Source organism: Protopterus annectens, chromosome 2.part2 (assembly GCF_019279795.1).
Source record: "Protopterus annectens isolate FY-2018-M chromosome 2.part2, PAN1.0, whole genome shotgun sequence".
Lineage (NCBI taxonomy): Eukaryota > Metazoa > Chordata > Ceratodontiformes > Protopteridae > Protopterus > Protopterus annectens.
This window is the reverse complement of record NC_056730.1, coordinates 127,602,636-127,624,929: the sequence shown is the minus strand read 5'-3', so window position 1 is coordinate 127,624,929 and position 22,294 is coordinate 127,602,636.

Below are 22,294 nucleotides of genomic sequence, written 5' to 3'. Positions count from 1 at the left end.
CAAGGTTTCTCTTGAAGAGTGTTAGTGAGGAGCTCTGCCTAATGTTGATTGAAATCTTGTTCCAAAGTATGGAAAGTCTCTGGGAAAGGAATCTATCCCTCCAGCACGTCCTATGTATTGTTGTGGTGAGGTTTAGATCTCTAGAGCATGTGGCTCGAGGGGATATGGTTTTCTTTAGGTGAAGCATGTCCATCAATTCTAGGTTGGACATGGCCTTGTATCTCAGGCAGAGATCACTCTGAGTAGGTAGTATGCAACCGAGTACAGCTGGAGTTTCTTCAGTCGAGCTGCATAGGGCATCTGTTTGATGCCAGTGATCCTCTTAGTGAGGTACTTCTGTGGTATTTCCAGCTGTTTCAGGTGTCTTGTAAGGTACATCCCAAATTGAGTGTTGTACTCTATGATGGGTCTGATGAGTGATGAGTAGAGGGGCACAATGACCTCTTTTGATCTGGATGTGAACCCTTTTGTGATTAGGTGGGTCACATAGAAGGATTTTGTAACCACTTTGGCAATGTGATTATCAAAGGAGAGATTACTGTCTACTTGGGTCCCCAGATCCCTTATTACATCTTACACATTTAGGGGACTACCACCTATGTGGTAGTTTGTGGGTACTTTGTTTTTTCCAAAGGAGATGACTATGCACTTTTTGGCAATTAGCTTGAGTCCATCATTTTGACACCAGGTATCAATCTCAGTGAGACCCTTTTGGAGGATGTCTGTGTCAGCCGGAGAGTCAATTATAGCCCCTAATTTGCAGTCATCTGCGAACTTGCTCAGCCATAGTCCTCCTGTGCTTGTCTGTACCTCTGAGAAGTATATGCTGAACTGGAGGTGTCTTAGGACTGAGCCCTGGGGAATGCCACTTGTAACCGGTTTAGAGTTGGACCTAGCTCTCGCAACTCTGACCATGTGGGTTCTGTCCATGAGCCAGTTGGCCTACAAAGCATCATCTGATCCAATCTTAATGGACATGTTGTTGCACTTAAACAAAAATAAATAGCAACAGAAATACCTGATCCAGGGACCTAAAATTGAAGCATAAATAGCACATGCTAGAGGGACAGGTATGTGTCTCAGAGGCTCCATCTTCCCCAGGACAGACTCCTCATCAATGTGAAACAGAGTTAATCCCTGCACTTATTCTAGCAAACTTGGATCAGTGGATAGGGAATCATATATACCCCTGGCATATATATATATATATATATATATATATATATATATATGTGTGTGTGTGTGTGTGTGTGTGTACAGTGGCTATAATAAATGTACACACCCCTGTTAAAATGCAGGTTTTTGTGATATAAAAAAATGAGATCATGACAAATCATTTCAAAACTTTTCCCACCTTTAATGTGACCTATAACCTGTACTATTCAATTGAAAAACAAACAAATCTGTTAGGGGAAAAAATATAAAAAATAAAAAGCATACAATATGCTGGTTGCATAAGGGGTGTGTGTGTGTTATATATTCGAACTTCCAAAATGTTGGATACCATATGTTCGATATTTGAAAGTTCGAATATATAATAAAAAAAAAAAAAAAGAAAAACATACCTTAACAGTGCGAGCAGGGGACAAGCCCCCTGCTCCCCCCACACCCCCATATTTAAATATACTAACTCTGAGACCGCACTTCAGTGCAGAAAAGGGAAATTCTCCAATTATGCACCATACAGCGCCATTAAAGTCAACCTTCAAACACGTGAAATGTCGATCATACGGTCTCGACCATATGATGATCGACATTTCAAGCATTCGCTTATTTGACATAGACAATGCATAAGTGTGCACACCCTTAAACTATACTTTGTTGTGTGTGCACACCCTTAAACTAATACTTTGTTGTATGTGTACACCCTTAAACTAATACTTTGTTGAAGCACCTTTTGATTTAATTAAAGCATTCAGTTTTCTTGGGTAGCAGTCTGTCAGCATGGCACATCTTGACTTGGCAATATTTGCCCACTCTTCATTGGATTTAGGTCTGGACTGGCCCATTCCAAAACTTTAATTTTCTTCTGGTGAAGCCATTCTTTTGTTGATTTGGATGTATGCTTGGGGTCATTGTCGTGGTGAAAGGTGAAATTCCTCTTTATCTTCAGCTTAATAGCAGATGCCTGAAGGTTTTGGGTGAAAAGTGACTGGTATTTGGAACTGTTCAAAATTCCCCTTTACCTTGACTAAAGCCCCAGTTCGAACTGAAGAAAAGCAATCCCAAAGCATGATACTGCCACCACCATGCTTCACTGTGGGGATGGTGTTCTTTTGGTGATGCAGTGTTGTTCTTGCGTCAAACGTATCTTTTGGAATTGTGGCAAGAAAGTTCAACCTTGGTCTGATCAGAGCATAACACATTTTCCCACATGCTTTTGGGAGACTTGATGTATTGTTTTGCAAATTTTAGCCAGGCCTGGATGTTTTTCTGTGTAAGAAAAGGCTTCCATCTTGCAACCCTACTCCATAGTTCAGACATATGGAGAATATGGTGGATTGTTGTCACATGTAGTACACAACCAGTACTTGTCAGAAATTCCTGCAACTTCTTCAGAGTTGCTGTAGTTATCTTGGCAGTCTCCCTGACCAGTTTTCATCTTATCCTTTCATCAGTTTTGGACAGACGTCCAGTTCTTTGCAGTGTCACCATTGTCCCATATTTTCTCCCCTTTTTGATGACTGTCTGCACTGTGTTCCATGGTATATCGATTGCTGTGGAAATTTTTTTGTATCCTTCTCCTGACTGATACCTTTCAACAATGAGATCCCTTTGATGCTTTGCAAGCTCTCTGTGAACCATGGCTTTTGCTATAGCAACTGAATAAAAAAGTTAGGCACCAACCAAGAAGTATTTGATCCTGAACGCGACCAATAAGTGCTTCCACTCCACCAAATAGTACTAATATTTTATTCGGAACACATAAAGCACGGCACTGACATACAATAAATATTTGTTATTTTTATTTATTCTATGTCAGTGCCATGCTTTATGTGTTCCGAATAAAATATTAGTACTATTTGGTGGAGTGGAAGCACTTATTGGTCGCGTTCAGGATCAAATACTTCTTTTGCTATAGCAGGCAACTGAGTAAATGTCAGAAAAATCCTACTAGGACAGCTGAACTTTATTTGGGTTTAATGCGAGTCTCTTTAATCGATGGCAGGTGTGTACCCAAGAAGACTGAATGTTGTAATTAAATCAAAAGGTGCTTCAACAAAGTATTACTTCAAGGGTGTGCACACACAACAAAGTATTAGTTTAAGGGTGTGCACACTTCTGCAACAAGCGTATTGTACATTTTTAGTTTTTATATTTTCCTCTAACAGATTTGTTTGTTTTTAATTGAATTCTACAGGTTATAGTTTACTTTAAAGGTGGGAAAAGTTTTGAAATGATTTATTGTAGTTTCATTTTTTTTATATCTCAAAAACCTGGCATTTTAACAGGGGTGTGTAAACTTTTTATATCCACTGTATATATATATATATATATATATATATATATATATATATATATATGTATATATATACACATACATATACAGATACCACTGCAAACCCTTGGTAACTTCTTCTTCTGCTTTCGGATTTTCCCAGTTAGGAGTCACCACAGCAGATCACCTGTCTGCTTATGATTGGCAGTGGAGTTTTACGGTGTCGAGTTGCCAGCCCGGCGCCCAACCTTCCACACAAGGCACATGCACTCACACCTAGGGCCAATTTAGAGTGTTCAATCCACTATTACCTATAAAGGTTTATTGGGAAGCATGGCTAGGCTTAGAAATGTCCCTTGGGTCAATAAACTATTTTTTTAAGAAACTAGTGGTAAGTAGTTTATATATATATATATATATATATATTTATATATATACATATATATATATATATATATATATATATATATATAAATATATATATATATATATATATACATATATATATATATATATATATATATATACACACACACACACACACACACACACACACACACACACACACACACACACACACACACACACACACATATATATGTGCATACTCATAGTTTCATAGATATATACTAAGCTAATGATCACCAGGGTCTTTATACGCCCAGTTGTGCAATTCTACCCGATACTGTCCCTATGTATCATGGGCATTTATTAGGAGGGGGCATGCTACTAAGGAAGTTTTTAGAAGTTATGTGGGGGTATGTTAGTTTAGGCACTACTATTTGCCTCTGTATATTAGAGGCATGGGGGACTGACCCAGAGTGAATTTCTGATTTCTGATCCACTCGTCATGGTTACACATAAACAGGGTTGGGAATGGAGTCTGCTTCACATGTATGAGGAGCTCGTTCTGGGGCATGGGGATACTCTGAGACACATACCAGTCTCACTAGCATGTCTTAATTATGTCACAAGCAAAATTTTACTTCTTGGATATTGTGGTTTTGATGCACATGATTTTGTGGATGTGTAAAAGATCTATCAGAGCTGGATCTCAGGATGCCTTGTATGCTAGGCTTAGATCGCCTGTCAGTAACCTTTAGGAGACCGAGCATAGAGATAGGCCTTTAAGGTGATCCATACAGGACAGTGTGTGTATACCCTGGATTCTCCAGGTAAGTAACCTTTGTGGGTGTTACAGCTGTTACATATTTCTGGTCAGGTACATGCCGAAGGGTGCATTATACTCTATGATGGGCCCAATAATGACCGGATAAAGTAGAACAAGGACCGAATAAAGAAGAACTATGTCCTGGATGCCATGCCCTTATTTATATGTTGGCTGACATAGAATGATTTTCTTACTACTTTACCCACATGTTCGTCAAACGCCACATTACTGTTGACGTATGTTCCTAGATCCCTGACTACTGGATCAAATCTTAAGGCTGTCTTATCAATAGAGTAATTAGCCCAGATGTTAGTTTTCCCAATGGCACTATAATTCATTTCTTGGCATTGATTTTTAATCCGTGATTTTGGCACCAGTCATTTGTCTATGTCAGAAGCTTTTGTAAGATGTTTGTGTAATGGAGGAATCTAGGATAACTCCCAATTTGTAGTCATGTGTGATCTTGGTCAGCCAAAGACCCTTGACATTAGCCTTTACCTCTGAGAAGTAGATGGCAAATAGGAGACGTCCCAGTGCAAAGCCCTGAGGTACCCTGCTGGTGACCGGTCTCTTAGTGGTGGTGGTATCATCAACCTGGTATTTCTGATTCCCGTCTGTCAGACTTCTGGCAATCCAGTGAATTTTGTAGGGATTTATGCCTAGTTTGGTGAGTTTGTCAACTATACCTGAGTGACGTATTATATTTATTGCCTTAGCCAGGTCCTCATAGGCGATATGCATTTGGGAGACAATATTACCAAAGCAGGACTGCCAAATGCTTGCTTGCTTGCTAGCTCGACAAAGTGTAAAATATACCAATTAAGAGCCAAAGTTACACATCTCTCAAACTAAGGGAGTTTTGTGACCTTCACCACCCTAAATATTTTAACCAACCTTGAATTTTTATACAATAGAGGAAAAGAAAATTTCTTCCATTACTCTTGCAAGCCTCTCATCCTGAAAATCGATATCATCTGGTAAAATACGTCACTGAATATGTTAAATGAAGTAGAAGGAAAATATACTACTATTATCGTCACGGAACTGACTTGGATTTCATCTAAAACTCACTTTGATCACTCAGACTTTTGACATAGAACAATCTTATCAAAAATGAGTTAATTCTGACTGCTCTGCCTCCCACAACATTATTACTAAAAAGATAAAGATGCCTGGTGTCAAAGCCATGGCCTCAAGCTCAATGCCAAAAAGTGCATTGTCATCCCCTTTGGTAAAACCTCTGTACCCATGAACTACCACATAGGTGGTACTCTACTTAACATCGAAAGTGTGATAACAGACCTTGGAACAGACACAGGTGGACAGTATTCTCTCCTTTGATAATCACATCGTCACAGTAGTCAGGAAATCCTTCTACATGACACACCTCATTACAAAAGGTTTTTCATCCAGGAAAAAAGAGGTCATTGTTCCCCTCTACTCGTCACTCAATAGACCCATTATAGAGTACAACACCCCTTTTGGTATGTACCTCACAAGACATCTACAACTGGAAAGGCCGCAGAAATACCTCACAAAGAGGATTACCAGCCACAAACAGATGCCCTACGCAGACCGTCTCACAAAACTTAAGCTTTACTCAGTCGCATATTGCCTACTCAGAGGCAATCTCTGCCTAACATACAAAGCTATGTCAAACCCAGAGCTGTTGGACATGCTCCACTTAAAGAAATCCCAATCCCTCCGAGCTGCACACTCTAGGTAACTCAACCTTGTCACTACAATAAACAGAACATGCTGGAGGGATAAATTCCTGTCCCAGAGACTTCCCATACTCTGGAACAAACTACCAATCTATATCAAACAAAGCTCCTTATTAGCACTCTTCAAGAAAAATCTTGATGATTGGATGGGAAATAGGAAATTCACCCCGGGGATCACCTATGTGGCTCTGCTCGACAGGAGCACAGGAAAATAATTTTCTTGGGTGGCGAAAGCCAGGGTACCTTTTTTGCTAGGCTTATATAGGGCCTAGGGCCAATAGCCTAGTACCTACCGATGAACCTATGTGTCCCAATAATAAGATTTTCTTCCATGGACCTCAAAAATGGGCTTATGAAATAGATAGACAGATAGATAGATAGATAGATAGATAGATAGATAGATAGATAGATAGATAGATAGATAGATAGATAGATAGATAGATAGACAGACACATATAAACCACAATCACACATGTGTACACGTATTCAGAAACACACACGTGTCCATGTACATGCACAATATGCATATAAATGATAGAGGTAGGAAGTTCTGAGCAGTAATGAAGCCCACAGGGTTATCTGTTGTATGACATATATATATATATATATATATATATATATATATATATATATATATATATATATATATGTGTACATATACATCCATCCTTAACCCCTTTTCTCATTTTGCACATGGGGATGGGTATTACTTCAATAGTGGCAATCATCTTGAGCCAAGGTTTACACCGCCAGGTGGTTAGCCCTGCCATAGTAGTTCATCCGCACCACTCACTCACACACACATTCTCACCTTCGGTCAATTTTTTAGAGTGTCCAATCCACCTGTTGCATGTCTTTGGAATGTGGGAGGAAACCCATGTGACTGCAGGGAGGACATGCAGACTCCGCACAGAAGGCACCACAGCTGAGAATCAAACCGCCGGAGAACCTCTTGCTGTGAGATATGGCTAGCTGTGAGATATATATATATATATATATATATATATAATATATATATATATATATATATATATATATATATATATATATATATATATATAAATATATATATATATATATATATATATATATATATATATATATATATATATAAGCAAAGGAATGCAGAAGGTCAGATGGTAGTGGATTTTGCGAAAAGGATGGACATGGCTGTGATGAATATGTATTTTAACAAGGGGGAGGAGCATAGGGTGACATACAAGAGTGGAGGAAGATGCACACAGGTAGATTATATCGTGTGTAGAAGGGTCAGTCTGAAGGATATTGGAGACTGTAAAGTGGTGGCAGGGGAAAGTGTAGTTAGGCAGCATAGGATGGTGGTTTATAGGATGGCATTGGTGATCAAGAAAAGGAGGATGAGTGTGAGGGCAGCACCAAGAATTAAATGGTGGAAATTGAAAAAGGGTAATTGTGAGGTGATGTTCAGGGAAGAGTTACGACAGGCACTGGGTGGCAGTGAAGAGTTATTGAATAGCTGGGTAACTACAGCAGAGCTAGTAAGAGGGATGGCTAGAAAGGTGCTTGGTGTGACATCTGGAAAGAGGAAGGAGGACAAGGAGACCTGGTGATGGAATGAAGAAGTACAGAAGAGTATACAGAGAAAGAGGTTGGCGAAGAAGAAGTGGAATTGTCAGAGAGATGAAGAAAGTAGACAAGAGTATAAGGAGATGAGGTGCATGGCAAAGAGAGAGTTGGTGAAGGCTAAGGATAAGGAGTATGAAGAGTTGTATAAAAGGTTGGACACTAAGGAGAGAGAAAAGGACCTGTACCGATTGGCTAGACAGAGGGACTAAGCTAGGAAAGATGTGCAGCAGGTAAAGGTGATAAAGGATAATGAGGGAAACATACTCACAAGCGAGGAGAGTGTGTTGAGCAGATGGAAAGAGTACTTTGAGGGGTTAATGAATGAAGAGAATGAGAGGGAGAGAAGGTCGGATGATGTGCAGATAGTGAATCATGAAGTGCAGTGGATTAGCTAGGAGGAAGTAAGGATAACTATGAAGAGGATAAAGAACAGAAAGGCTGTTGGTCCAGATGACATACCTGTGGAAGCATGGAGGTGTTTAGGTGAAATGGCAGTGGAGTTTTTAACTAGATTGTTTAATGAAATCTTGGAAAGTGAGTGGATGCCTGAGGAATGAAGAAAAAGTGTTTTGGTACCGATTTTTAAGAATAAAGGTGCCCCCCTGATTATTCCTGGTCCAGGGATATAGTGGTAAGGCACAGTGTAGGGATGGGGATAAATAGATGCTTTCCTAAACCATCACACAGTAACACATACAAAACTAACAAAACAAAACTAATATACATGGCATATCTAAGGAATACACCTAATAAATAAATGTGGGAAATAGAATCATGGAATGTTAAAGGGCTCCAAAACAAGAAGAAAAGAAAACTATTCTTACACCTTACATTAAAAACCATAGCCAGCCTCATACTAATACAAGAAACGCACTTGACTGCAGATCAATGGGCAGAAATTAGCAGAAAGAAATGGATAAGTCAAATCATAGCTTCAGAGGGGAAAACAAACAGTGCTGGGGCTGCCATAATAATTAAAAAACAATTTAAGGAAAAAATACTTAAAACCAAAGCTGACAAGGAGGGAAGATGGTGCTATGTAACATTTAATAGTCCTACAATACCAAAACCTATAATGGTACTTAATGTTTACGCACCCTGTAATAACCAACAACACTTTTTTATGTAATTATACCCAACCTTAAACCAATGTAAAGATCACTACCTTGTGATTGGAGGTGACTGGAATACATATCAAAACTCAAAAAAGGATAAATCTAATCTGACCAAATCACATAATAAACAAGCCACATTAGCCCTTAATGAACTCAAACAAGATTTCAAACTATATGACCCTTTTAAACATGGGAACAGTGCAGATAAAACAGGGAAATTCACATTCTATTCGCAATGCCACAAAATGTGGTCAAGGATAGACTTCTTCTTAATCTCTGACATATTCATTAACATGGACCCAACAATAACTATACATACCAGGTTCTTTTCAGATCACTCCAAAATCACACTGAACATTAACTGGGACAAAAAGATATATTTAGAGAATAGGGGTCATAATTGGTCATTAAACCTTAATTTACTTTCCAAAATGGATGTAATAAAAGAAACAGAAGCAATACTAAAAATAGCTCTTACAAATATCACTAACTCCCAAGTACCAACTGACATAGAATGGGCTGCAACCAAAGCACAAATCAGAGGATTGTTTATCAAAAAAGCAGCATACTATAAAAAAATACAACTGAAAGAGGAGCATATACTGAAAGGGAAAATGGAGCATCTTGAAAAAGAACTAATAAATAACCCTAAGAACCAAACAGAAGCAGAACTTTTAAAACTGCAAAGGGATCTATATATGTTAGAAACCAGGAACCTATATTTCTATGAAGCCAGAATGTTAGCCACTTATGCAGAAGAAGCTCAAATACCATCTAGAGCTATGGCCAGAATTATCTGCCAACACAAAAATGCCTCCGATATATCAGAAATAAACTACAGAGACAAAAACTACACAAAAATGAAGACATTATTAAAACATTTGAACAAATATACTCTCAAATATATGGAGCACAAATACTACAAACCTCAAAGGAAGATAGAACTCTTTTTCTTCAAAAACTGAAATTCCCTAAACTCAATTTAGACCAACAAAAAAAACTAACTGAGCCGATATCCATCAGTGAAACTATTACAACAATCAAACACTTAAAAGTGCATAAGGCTCCGGGTCCGGATGGACTCACATCAGAATTTTACAAAGCATTTTCCCCCTTAATAGCCAAACTACTATACTATACACTGAATTACATAATAAACTATAAAATAAATGATATCCACTTTAATGCCTCTAAAACTATATTTATATTAAAAGAACACACAGACCCCAAAAACCTCGACAGCTACAGACCCATCTCTCTCTTAAATATAGATACTAAAATATTTACCTCTATACTTGCAAACAGAATGAAAAATCTGATAGAAAAAATCCTCTCCCCAGAACAATCCAGTTTTACACCACATAGACAGACTAGTGACAATACATTAACATTAGATGCACTAATATCCTACGCTGACCGATACAATATCAACATCTACACAATGGTAGTGGATGCCCACAAGGCATTTGATAGGGTTAATCTAGAATTCTTACTCCAAACACTACCCTACTTTAATATACCCAATAACTTCATTCAGATCATCCAAACTCTCTATAGCAACCCATACACATCTCTGTATATAAATAAAACTTGGTCAAATAGGATCCTAATAAAAAATGGAACAAGACAAGGATGCCCACTAGCACCCTTCCTGTTTAACCTATACCTAGAACCACTCTTTCTATACATTAAACAAAATACATATCACAGTCCTCCATCAATACACAACTTCAAAATATACCTCACTGCATTTGCAGATGATCTGAACATATACTGCACTACACCAAATTCAGATATAAACAAAATAATAGCTGCAATTGAACATTTCTCGACTATGTTTAACTACAAACTAAACCTTAATAAAACTAATATTTTCCCCCTAAAAACACCCAAACTCATCTCACTAATACCATTGTTAAACACAATAAAAATTAAAGAAGACACTAAATACCTGGGAATCACCTTTTTCCAGAGTAACAAAGACTTCTACCAACACAATGTAAACCTTAAATGGCAAAATATAATGCAATACTGCAAAAGATGGAACAACCTAAAACTACCATTCTTGGCCAAAGTATCAATAATCAAAATGAACATTTTACCTATATTAATGTATATATTCATGACATCACAGACAACAATACATAATAAATTCTTCAAACAAATTCATACCTTCCTAGCAAAATTTATATGGGAACCCAAAAAAAACAGAATCTCCTATCCAAAATTAACACTCCACAAAAGCAAAGGAGGACTAAATCTACCAGATTTTAAAATGTACTACTCGATCATTAACACTAACAGAATATTGAGAATAGCTGAACATAACCCGTCAATGGAAAATTGGTCTCCTCTCTGGGTGACAATATAATATAGATATATTAAAGCTCTAGGTTTCAATCCCAAAGCACTTCCATTCCTGAAGCAGAAAGAAATACAAACTTATAACATTATAGAGCCCTTAAAACATTCTATCAACCTAGCGCAAAAACTCTTTCAATTCTTGAACCTTAGACATGCCATGACAATACTGCAACCCCTTCATAATATAACCCAAATTTAAAAATAAACAATAAGATGCTGGACTTAGTCCCTTTTCCCAGACTAAAAGATAAAACAATCCAAGATATCTATCCCTACCTTAACTGTTCAATACAAGAAATGAGGACCAACTTAAACCTCCCTAAATCACATATAATAATCCTAAGACAAATCAAAGAACTGTGTTCCAGTTATCTCCAAAATATTACTATGACCAATAGTGACATAGAAACTTGTAGCAGGCTTTGGAAAACTATTATCACAACAAAAAAAACTATTACCAATTCATATAAAATGATAAATTAAATCAAATACCAGAAGGACCTCCTCTTCTCTAACTACTGGAGAAAAATTAAACATCCACAGATGATCAGCAAATAAGCCAGGCAATCAATCTAACACTGAAGATTCTACCCCTCAAAAAGTTAGCATACACTCAGCTCATGATCAATAATAATGCTTATTTTACACCTGCAATCCTACACAAATTTAACACATCAAAATCACCTTTCTGCCCACACTGTAAGGACCAGATAGCTGACTTAATCCATGTATTTTGGAGCTGTAAATGTGTCTATAAACTCTGGAACTCTCTCAAGGTACAATTACAAAAAGCGGGTTATCAAACATCAACATTAGCTTGGGAATTCACTCTGTTACACATTCTCCCACCCAACATCCCAAGAAAACAAGCAAATACACTTTTAACAATTTTCCTACTAATGAAACTGTATACAGCTTTTAAATGGCTAGATACGATAAATATCTCTTGGGAGGGTTTTAAACAAGTAGCTATACAACACCTTTTAGCTCATAAAATAGTAATAGATAAAAGAAACAAAAACATGAAATCCAGAGAAATTTGGGAACAAACCTTTAACATCATATTAGCATAATTCATCACACAGCAACTTAGAAATACACTATAATGGAACCAAAGAACACATACAAGTTCAGATATTAAAGAATAACTAGGATATTACGAATGTATATACTGTCTATATAACTGTGGAATTAACAATGAAAGCATCTATGTACATAGTGTAAATAGATATGTTGTATGACCTATATCATATGGTATTTGACATCAATGTATAACATATGTATATGTGTGTATGTGTATGTGTATGTATGTATATATGTGTGTATGTATGTATGTATGTATATATATATATATATATATATATATATATGTATGTATGTATATGTATATATATATATATATATATATATATATATATATATATATATATATATGCACACACGGTCATGTTGTAAGATGGTTTTTATTTGTGACATTTATTAATGTAAAAATAAAAATAAAAATTATTGAAAAAAAAAAAAAGAATAAGGGTGATGTGCAGAGCTGTAGTAACTACAGAGGGATTAAACTGATCAGTCACAGCATGAAGTTATGGGAAAGAGTAGTGGAAGCTAGGTTAAGAAGGGAGGTGATGATTAGTGATCAGCAGTATGGTTTCATGCCAGGAAAGAGCACTACAGATGTGATGTTTGCTCTGAGAATGTTGATGGAGAAGTACAGAGAAGGTCAAAAGGAGTTGCATTGTGTCTTTGTGGACTTAGAGACAGCATATGACAGGGTGACTACAGAGGGATTGTGGTACTGTATGAGGAAGTCGGGAGTGTCAGAGAAGTTTGTAAGAGTGGTACAGGATATGTACGAGGGTAGTGTGACAGCGGTGAGGTCTGTGGTGGGAGTGACGGATGTGTTTAAGGTGGAGGTGGGATTACATCAAGGATCAGCTCTGAGCCCTTTCTTATTTGCAATGGTGATGGACAGGTTGACAGACGAGATCAGACAGGAGTCCCCGTGGACTATGATGTTTGCAGATGACATTGTGATCTGTAGTGAAAGCAGGGAACAGGTGGAGGAGACCCTGGAGAGGTGGAGATATGCTCTAGAGAGAAGAGGAATGAAGGTCAGCAGGACTAAGACAGAATATATGTGTGTGAATGAGAGGGAGGATAGAGGAATGGTGAGGATGCAGGGAGTTGAGGTGGTGAAGGTGGATGAGTTTAAGTACTTGGGATCAACAGTTCAGAGTAATGGTGAGTGTGGAAGAGAGGTGAAGAAGAGAGTACAGGCAGGATGGAGTGGGTGGAGAAGAGTGTCAGGAGTGACTTGTGACAGACGAGTACCAGTAAGAGTGAAAGAGAAGGTCTACAAGAGGGTAGTGAGACCAGCTATGTTATATGGGTTGGAGACAGTGGCACTGACAAAAAGGCAGGAGTCAGAGCTTGACGTGATAGAGTTGAAGATGTTAAGATTTGCATTGGGTGTGATAAGGATGGACAAGATTAGGAATAAGTATATTAGAGAGTCAGCGCAGGTTGGAAGGTTTGGAGACAAAGCCAGAGAGGCAAGATTACATTGGTTTGGACATGTGCTGAGGAGGGATGCAGAGTATATTGGGAAAAAGATGCTAAGTATGAAGCTGCCAGGTAACAGGAAAAGAGGAAGGTCTTAGATAAGGTTTATGGATGTGGTGAGAGAGGACATGCAGGTGGTTGGTGTGACAGAGCAAGATGCAGAGGACAGGAAGAAATGGAAACAGTTGATCTGCTGTGGCGACCCCTAATGGGAGCAGCCGAAAGAAGAATATATATATATATATATATATATATATATATATATATATATATATATATATATATATATATACACATACAGTAACACTTCACTTGGCTGACTGTTATCTGACCAAGAAGTGAACTGTGTGTGCTTTTATAGAATGTTTGTTTACCAAATGTCCATATTGCCAAATTTGTGTTTTGCTGAAAGAGGTAAGCTGATAGTTATATGGGGTGTGAGTTTGTGTGCCAGTGTTTGTGGGTTATAGTAAGGGATATAGATACATTTAGTTGTGTGTATGTGTATGCAAGTTTTTCTGTGTATATTGTTTGTGATTGTCTTGTGTATTGTTACTGTTACACAAATTATATTTTGGAAGATAAGGTGCAGGGTTGAGCTTAGGGAAAGGAATGTTAGGGTTAGCACACATGAGTAAGGTGGTACAAAGTGGCAACTTTTACATGAAAGCTGAATAGGATAAAATGTAAAATGCAGACTGCCTTGGTAGCCATGCGTAACTAGTATGTTTTTGTCCATTTGCAAAACTGATCATCATTTACAGGCAACATTAAGTGTCCTGATGACTAGTGATTTTTTAACATTTGTTAAATGTTCAGACAAAAATACATATATCAGCAGTCAAGAAATTAATGGCATACAGTTTACTGATGACATGATGAAAATCTGAGGTTTCCCTTTTGAAAAATGTCTGTGTTATGGAAATGTATAAGAGATAAAGAGCTCACACAGCATCTTTATCAGTTTATTAATGTTCCTAAACATTTTCAGTGCTCACTAATCTCTTCAGGAGAGCGAGCAAGCATCACCACAATACAGAATATATAACTCAGGTATTAATTTGCCATCCAGCCATTAAAATGGGATAGGAGGGTGGCCTAATGGTTAAGGTGTTTCCCTTACAAACACAAGGTGCAGGGTTTGAGTCTCACAAGGGATAATTGGTTAGGCTTATAATGGCTCGCAAGGGCAGTTAGCTTAGTACTAACCTATATATATATATATTATAATTCATCTAGTCCTGTATATTTTTTAACATTGTCAAAGCTCAGAAACAAAATCAACCTACAATATCATATTTAACCACCAGATGGCAGTAAAACATTGTAAAAATGTTTCACTTTATACTAGACACCACATACATTTCTCTTATAATTCAAAAATGTTTAATCTAGGAGTGTCATTTAATCCACACCTTGTAAATTATTTCTACATTTAAAGCCATTAGTTTTCACAGTTACTGAAATGGCTTTTTAAACCCAGCACCTGCGTTTTTACATATACTATTTAATTTCAAATAAAGGGGAAAAACAGTCCTCTATTCCTCTCTGCACATTAAATAAGGTATTTCTTTTATTCTTAATAACTGATAGAGCCTTAGTTATTTTACTGTACAAAAACTGAGATGATTCACCAGCAAAATAGCTCTTATGTTTGTACCTGCATAAATAAATATTAATTTACGGCAAATTCATATTGTTTAGATGAATCAAAAAGAAACACCTTTCTTGTCTCAATTTATTTGCAAAAACTGCTATGTCCACATATGTAACAGCACCTAATTACATAAAAAGTTTGCATAGGAAATGTCACATAGACAGTACATCAAAATTCCCAGCCTAATGAGAATCTCTATTGTGTGATACGTTAAACCTCCTATGAAAGAGACCCATGGGAAATACACAAATGAAACCTAAAGGACAATAAAAGTAAGTGGCCCAGGTCCATGACTTCTGAATGAACATTGGCTTTTTACTTTTTATAAGTCTTTATTAATACAGTCAGGACAACAAAGCCAAAATCCACTAGCTGTAGGCATGGTATGTTTCACCCTTTTTTATGGGTTTGTCAGTATAATAACTGGATAGTTTGCTCATCGCAATCCTGTCTGATAGAACAGATAATTAAGGCACTGAGATGTTAATCAGAGACTTCCTGTACCCAAGGTACAGTTTTAGGTTCATAGGCTCATAGGTAGGTACTAGGATAGCTGCCCAGAGGGGATTTATAAGCTTAGCCAGAGTGTGTCAGCTTTTGCCGCCCCATTGATTAATTAACTGATCCTCTGTCAAGAAGAGCCAATGAAGTGATCCCAGGGGTGTATTTCCTGTTACCCATCCACTCGTCAAGGTTTCTCTTGAAGAGTGTTAGTGAGGGGCTCTGCCTAATGTAGTTAGGAATTTTGTTCCAAAGCATGGGAAGTCTCTGTGACAGGAATCTATTCCTCCAGCATGTTCTATTTATTGTTGTGGCGAGGTTTAGCTCACTAGAGCGAGTGGCTTGCAGTGACTTGGATTTCTTTAGGTGGAGCATGTCCATCAATTCTGAGTTGGACATGGCTTTGTAAGTCAGGCAGACATCACCTCTGAGTAAGCAATATGCCACTGAGTACAGCCGGAGTTTTTCCAGTCGGTCTGCATAGGACATATGTTTGAGGCCAGTAATCCTTTTGGTGAGGTACTTTTGTGGTCTTTCCAGCTGTTGGAAGTGTCTTGTGAGGTACATCCCAAATGGGGCATTGTACTCTATGATGGGTCTGATGAGTGACGAGTAGAGGGGCACTATAACCTCTTTATTTCTAGATGCAAACCCTTTAGTAATTAGATGGGCTACATAGAAGGATTTCCTAACTACTTTGGCAATATGATTGTCAAAGGATAGATTACTAACTACCTGAGTCCCCAGATCTCTTATTACCTCTTCTGTATTAAGGGGGATGTCACCTATGTGGTAATTCATGGGTGTTTTGTTTTTCCCAAATGGAATGACTTTGCATTTTTTGGCATTTAGCTTAAGACCATGACTTTGACACTAGGTGTCCGTCTCAGTAAGGCCCTTTTGGAGAATGCTGGTGTCAGCCGGAGAGTCAATTATGCAGTCATCAGCGAACTTGGTTAGCCATAGTCCTCCTGTGTTTGCCTGTACTTCTGAGAAGTATATGCCGAACAGTAGGGGTCCCAGGACCGAGCCTTGTGGGACACCACTTGTGACTGGTTTAGAGTCGGACCTAGAGCCCCCTGTTCTTACCGTGTGAGTTCTGTCTGTAAGCCAGTTGGCAACCCATCTCATGATGTAGTGGTTTATGTTCAGGCTGGTGAGTTTTTCTATAATTCCCGAGTGGGGAATGGTGTTAAAAGCCTTGGTGAGGTCAAGGTAGGCTGTGTGAACCACCTTCCCATCATCTACGGCCTTGGTGACTGTCTCGAAGAAGTTAACCAGGTTTAGTAGGCATGATCTGCCCTTAACAAAGCATAACTGGGTCGGGTCAAGTGTTTGGAGGTTCCCAATGTCTTTGTTAATGAGTTCCATGATGATGCACTCCATAGCCTTGCAGACCAGGCTTATGGGGCATTAGTTACCAGGGTCAGTTGTGGCCCCTCCTTTGTGGAGCAGAATAACCGTTGCTGTGCGCTATTCTATGGGCACATAGCCTGTGGAGAGGCTGAGGTTGAACAGTGTGTTTAGGTGGGGGATTAGTTCATTCTGTAGTTCGTGCAAGAAGCAGCCTGGGACACCATCTGGCCCCATTGATGCTGTGCTTTTGGCTTTTGAAAGGGCTGTTTTCCCCTGTGCGTCTGTGATTTCTGGGACACTACATTTTTCCGGTATTTTGTGGGCCCTTTTGGGGTGAGAGAGGGGTGAAGTTTCAACTGAATCCATCTGCCAGGATGTTGGCAATATCAGTAGGTACAGTATATTTTTTGCTATTTTGCACTAGCTCAGAGCATATCTGCGAGTTGCCTCTTAGATTCTTGACATAGCTAAAGAAGGCTTTGTGGTTATCTTCAAATCCTTGGCTATTTTTCTTTTGAAGTTAGCCTTGGATGATTTTATGAGGGACCTTAGTTTCTTACTGATACTGATCAGGGATGTCTTTCCTTCCTGGGATTTGCTTTTTTCTGAACTAGTTTCCTCCTTCTATTGTATAGCCTGTTTATGGCAAGGTCTATATTAGAACACCGAACATTCAAAATGTTGAGTGTTCTAATATCGACCCGTTTTCAGCGAATGCTGAAAATATTGAAGAAAGAGAAAACCAAATTGTTTCCTAGGGAAATAATTTTGTTGCCCGTTTCTGTTGTTTCAGTATTTTCAGTGCTGTGGTGGAAAGTTATGGGTCAGGTTCAGGTACGTGTCTGATTGTGTGGACATGAGGGTTAGGGTGGGTTAGTTGAATTAGGGTTAGGGTGCATGCCAGGTAAATGTGCGATTGTGTGGACGTGAGGGTTAGGGCAGGGTAGGTGAGCTAGGGTTAGGGCGCGGGTGAGGTGACTGTGTGATAGTGACGTACCTTAGGGTTAGGGTTTGGGTTAAGGTAAGTGGATAGTTAGTGGTGTTTGTATAGTTTAGTGTAGGGTTAGGTGTAAGAGTTTAAGTTTATATGTGTGGATTGCTGTTTGTTTGGTGTGCTTGTGTTGTGTGTATGTGTTTTGGAACAGTGAATTATTTCCCTAGTAAAACATTTGCTGTTCTGTATGTTTGATGTTTTAAATTTTCGATTCATAGGGTAAGATATTAGAACACTCGACATTTTGAATGTTCGGTGTTCTAATATAGACCCTTATGGCAGGGGTCCACCAGACTGGTTTCCTTCTCTTAGAGGAGTGACTCTTAGTTTTGCTAGGGATGGCATGATCCATGCATCCTTGTAGGTGCTCATAGAGTGCATTTGTAAAGGTTCCTGCATTTTGGACACTGTTATCCTTTAGCATGGGGGCTGTGAAACTTACCACCTCTGTCTTAAGTAAGGTGAAGTTTGCTATAGAAAAGTTTTTTACTGTGGTTTCCTTGGTTGGGGTGGTGGTGTAGTGTGGACATCCAGAGTGATTAGTTTATGGTCTGATCCAACCAGTGATGGGTTGATCCCCGGTGTGGAATACCTGTCACCCATGTTGGTGATGACCAGGTCCAATATGTTTTCACCTCTGGTAGGGGAGTTTATCAGCTGATCCAGGGCATTTGAATTGATAAATTCCTGGAAGCGCTGGACCTGGGAGTTTGTACTTGAGTAGTTTTCCCAGTTATCGGTAGGGTAACTTGGACCTTGATGTTTTCCAGTGTCTCCAGAAAGGCGGAGTGGTGGTCCTGGGTCAAGGAGGGTGATCTGTAGCAGGCCACAATTTGCATTGCAGATTTGCCCGATGTTAGTTGCACATGGATGATCTCAGAGGTATCATGCTGCGCCACTAACCTGGAGGTGTAGGTATCCTTGATGAATATGGATACACCCCCTCCTTTTGTGTTTTGGTCCATGTTCTGTGGCCGAAATATGTGGTATGAGTTATAGCTCAGTAGTGCTGGGGTGCTCTGTGGAGCCTTGAACCAGGTTTCAGTTACTGCACAGATGTCGACGTTCTCCATACTAGGGAGTGCTTCGAGCACGTGCATCTTGAGATTTAAACTCCTGGTGTTGAGTAGCATAATTCATTTTTTTATTTGTGCTGTTTACAGAGGTTGGTTTGACTTTTGAGCCTTGCCTAAAAAAGGCACTATGGGGGCAGCAAGAGCCTTGGCCAGTATTTGAAAGTCTAGGGGTGACAGGTGCAAGCCGTCTCTTGCAAAGCAATGAGGCTTGTCGAGCATGTCGTCCCAGGCTGACAGACACTGGATCCCCTTTGAATGACACCAGAAGCTTAGCCAATTGTTGAAATTGATCATTTTTTTTCTTTATACTGCGGTATCATTCTTAGTGAGGGCAGGATGCTACTCAGGGTCAGGGTCATACCCACCTGGGCTACATGTTCAGAAAGCTCTTCCATGTCTCTTTTCATGTAGTCCAGGGAGGTATGTCTCAGGTCATTCACACCAACATGAACAATGACAGAGTCATATTTGTACTTGTTCTGGAGTGACCTGAGTGCTTGTGTTATGTGGCAGATTCTGGCTCCCGACAGGCAGCTAACAGTAACCTTCTCCTTGTCCAGCCTAGTGAGTGGGACGGCAGTGTTGCTTAAGGGCTGTGATTGTGCGGCACACTGATTTTGTGTTTTATGTGCTGTCTGGTTTGTGACGGGAGGTGCAGGTTTTTTGGGTGTCTGCTTTGGAGGTCTCTGATGCTTTTGCATGTTTTTATTTAGAGCCTCTGAGTATGATTTTGTGTATTTTTTGCCAGTGCTGGTTTAGTGTGTCTATGTGAGGCTGGAGGTGTGGTGCAAGTGTTAATCTTCTCCTCATGACTGCCTGTTCCAGTCTTGGGTGGAGAGAGCTTAGCCTCCAATATAGCTATATAGTTGCATCTCTCGCATATGTTAATGTTTTGTGGTAGGAGGAGAGGGTTGTCTGTGCACATGAGGCAGTTGTAACATTGCCTCAGGATACCCAGGTTCACCAGCTGGACTGGAGAGTATACCTAAAATTGCCCCTTGGTCATGCCTGAATAGTAGGGTGAGCTGGTTAGTCACTTGGTTGGTGAGGGGTGAATAATGAGCCCTGCCCTGTTGGGCAATCAAGTGTCGGGGTATATTAGTGCTTGCTATTAGGTCTGAGCAAGTGCTGGACTGTAGGATACTTTTTTTTCAGTGCTTAGGTTGAGAGTTAGACTACTTTCAAGGGAAAAACTGAAGAGGGACTTGGTGGATCCTCCACATTTGCCTTTTCTGTGACTAGAGTCAAGTCACTTAACCAGACAATGCTACTGGGTCACCCTTGTAAAGTGGCACTTGTGTCCAGTCAGCTTATCCTATTAACAGATGTATAAAATAAATTTAAAAATTAATAATTCAGCTTATGAAAGCCTAATTGCCATAAAATTAGGGATGACAGCAACATTTCCCAAAGTTAGTAATAAATGGTGTAATAAACTACACCTTAGAGTGATATTTTACAACATATCTCAAATATGAACACATATAATAACAACTCATTTCTCTTAGTTTCCACACTCCCTGAAATACAAAGCTTCCACAACATAATTCATTTCAATCAACCTAGATTGCATATCTTTTTTGTTTCTTTTTGTACCCCACCCCCAAGGATCTTGCTGGATGGTTCGTCTACTGACATGAAATTGTTGCTTTTATAGACACACGAGTCTGACATTCCTAGGCTGGGGGAAAGCCCTACAACTCATTCACTCCTGCTTTGGAATTCCTGCCAGCTCTTCCATTCCCCACTGAGACTTAAGTGGTAGGAAGTAAGCCAGCATGCTGGTCCTGGGGGTTCTGGTTCTACCAACTGGGAACACCAACCTCCTTCTAGTTGGCTCCACTGACCCCACTGTTGTTGTCTTCCACATGCCGAATTTTCCTTACCTTTACCAGTGATATGAACCATGAGTTGGTACCTGTGATATGCACCATGAGAGTTGGTACCTGTGATATGAACCATGAGAGTTGGTGCCGGGGATATGCACCATGAGAGTTGGTACCTGTGATATGCACCATGAGAGTTGGTACCGGGGATATGCACCATGAGAGTTGGTACCTGTGATATGCACCATGAGAGTTGGTACCGGGGATATGCACCATGAGAGTTGGTACCAGGGATATGCACCATGAGAGTTGGTACCAGGGATATGCACCATGAGAGTTGGTACCAGGGATATGCACCGTGGGAGTTGGTACCTGTGATATGCACCATGAGAGTTGGTACCAGGGATATGCACCATGAGAGTTGGTACCTGTGATATGCACCATGAGAGTTGGTACCGGGGATATGCACCATGAGAATTGGCACTGGTAATAAGTTCCATGAGAGTTGGTATCAGTAATACACAGCATGACAGTTGGTACCGAGGATATGCACTATGAGAGCTGGTACTGTTGATAAGCACCATGAGAGTTGGTACCGGTGGTACGCACCATGAGAATTGGTACTGGGGATATGCACTATGAGAGCTGGTACCGAAATATGCACCATGAGAGTTGGTTCCAGGGATACGCACTATTAGAGCTGGTACTGTTGATAAGCACCATGAGAGTTGGTACTGGTGATATGCGCCATGAAAGTTGGTACCGGGGATATGCACCATGAGAGTTGGTACCGGGGATATGCACCATGAGAGTTGGTACCAGGGATATGCACCATGAGAGTTGGTACCAGGGATATGCACCATGAGAGTTGGTACCGGGGATATGCACCATGAGAGTT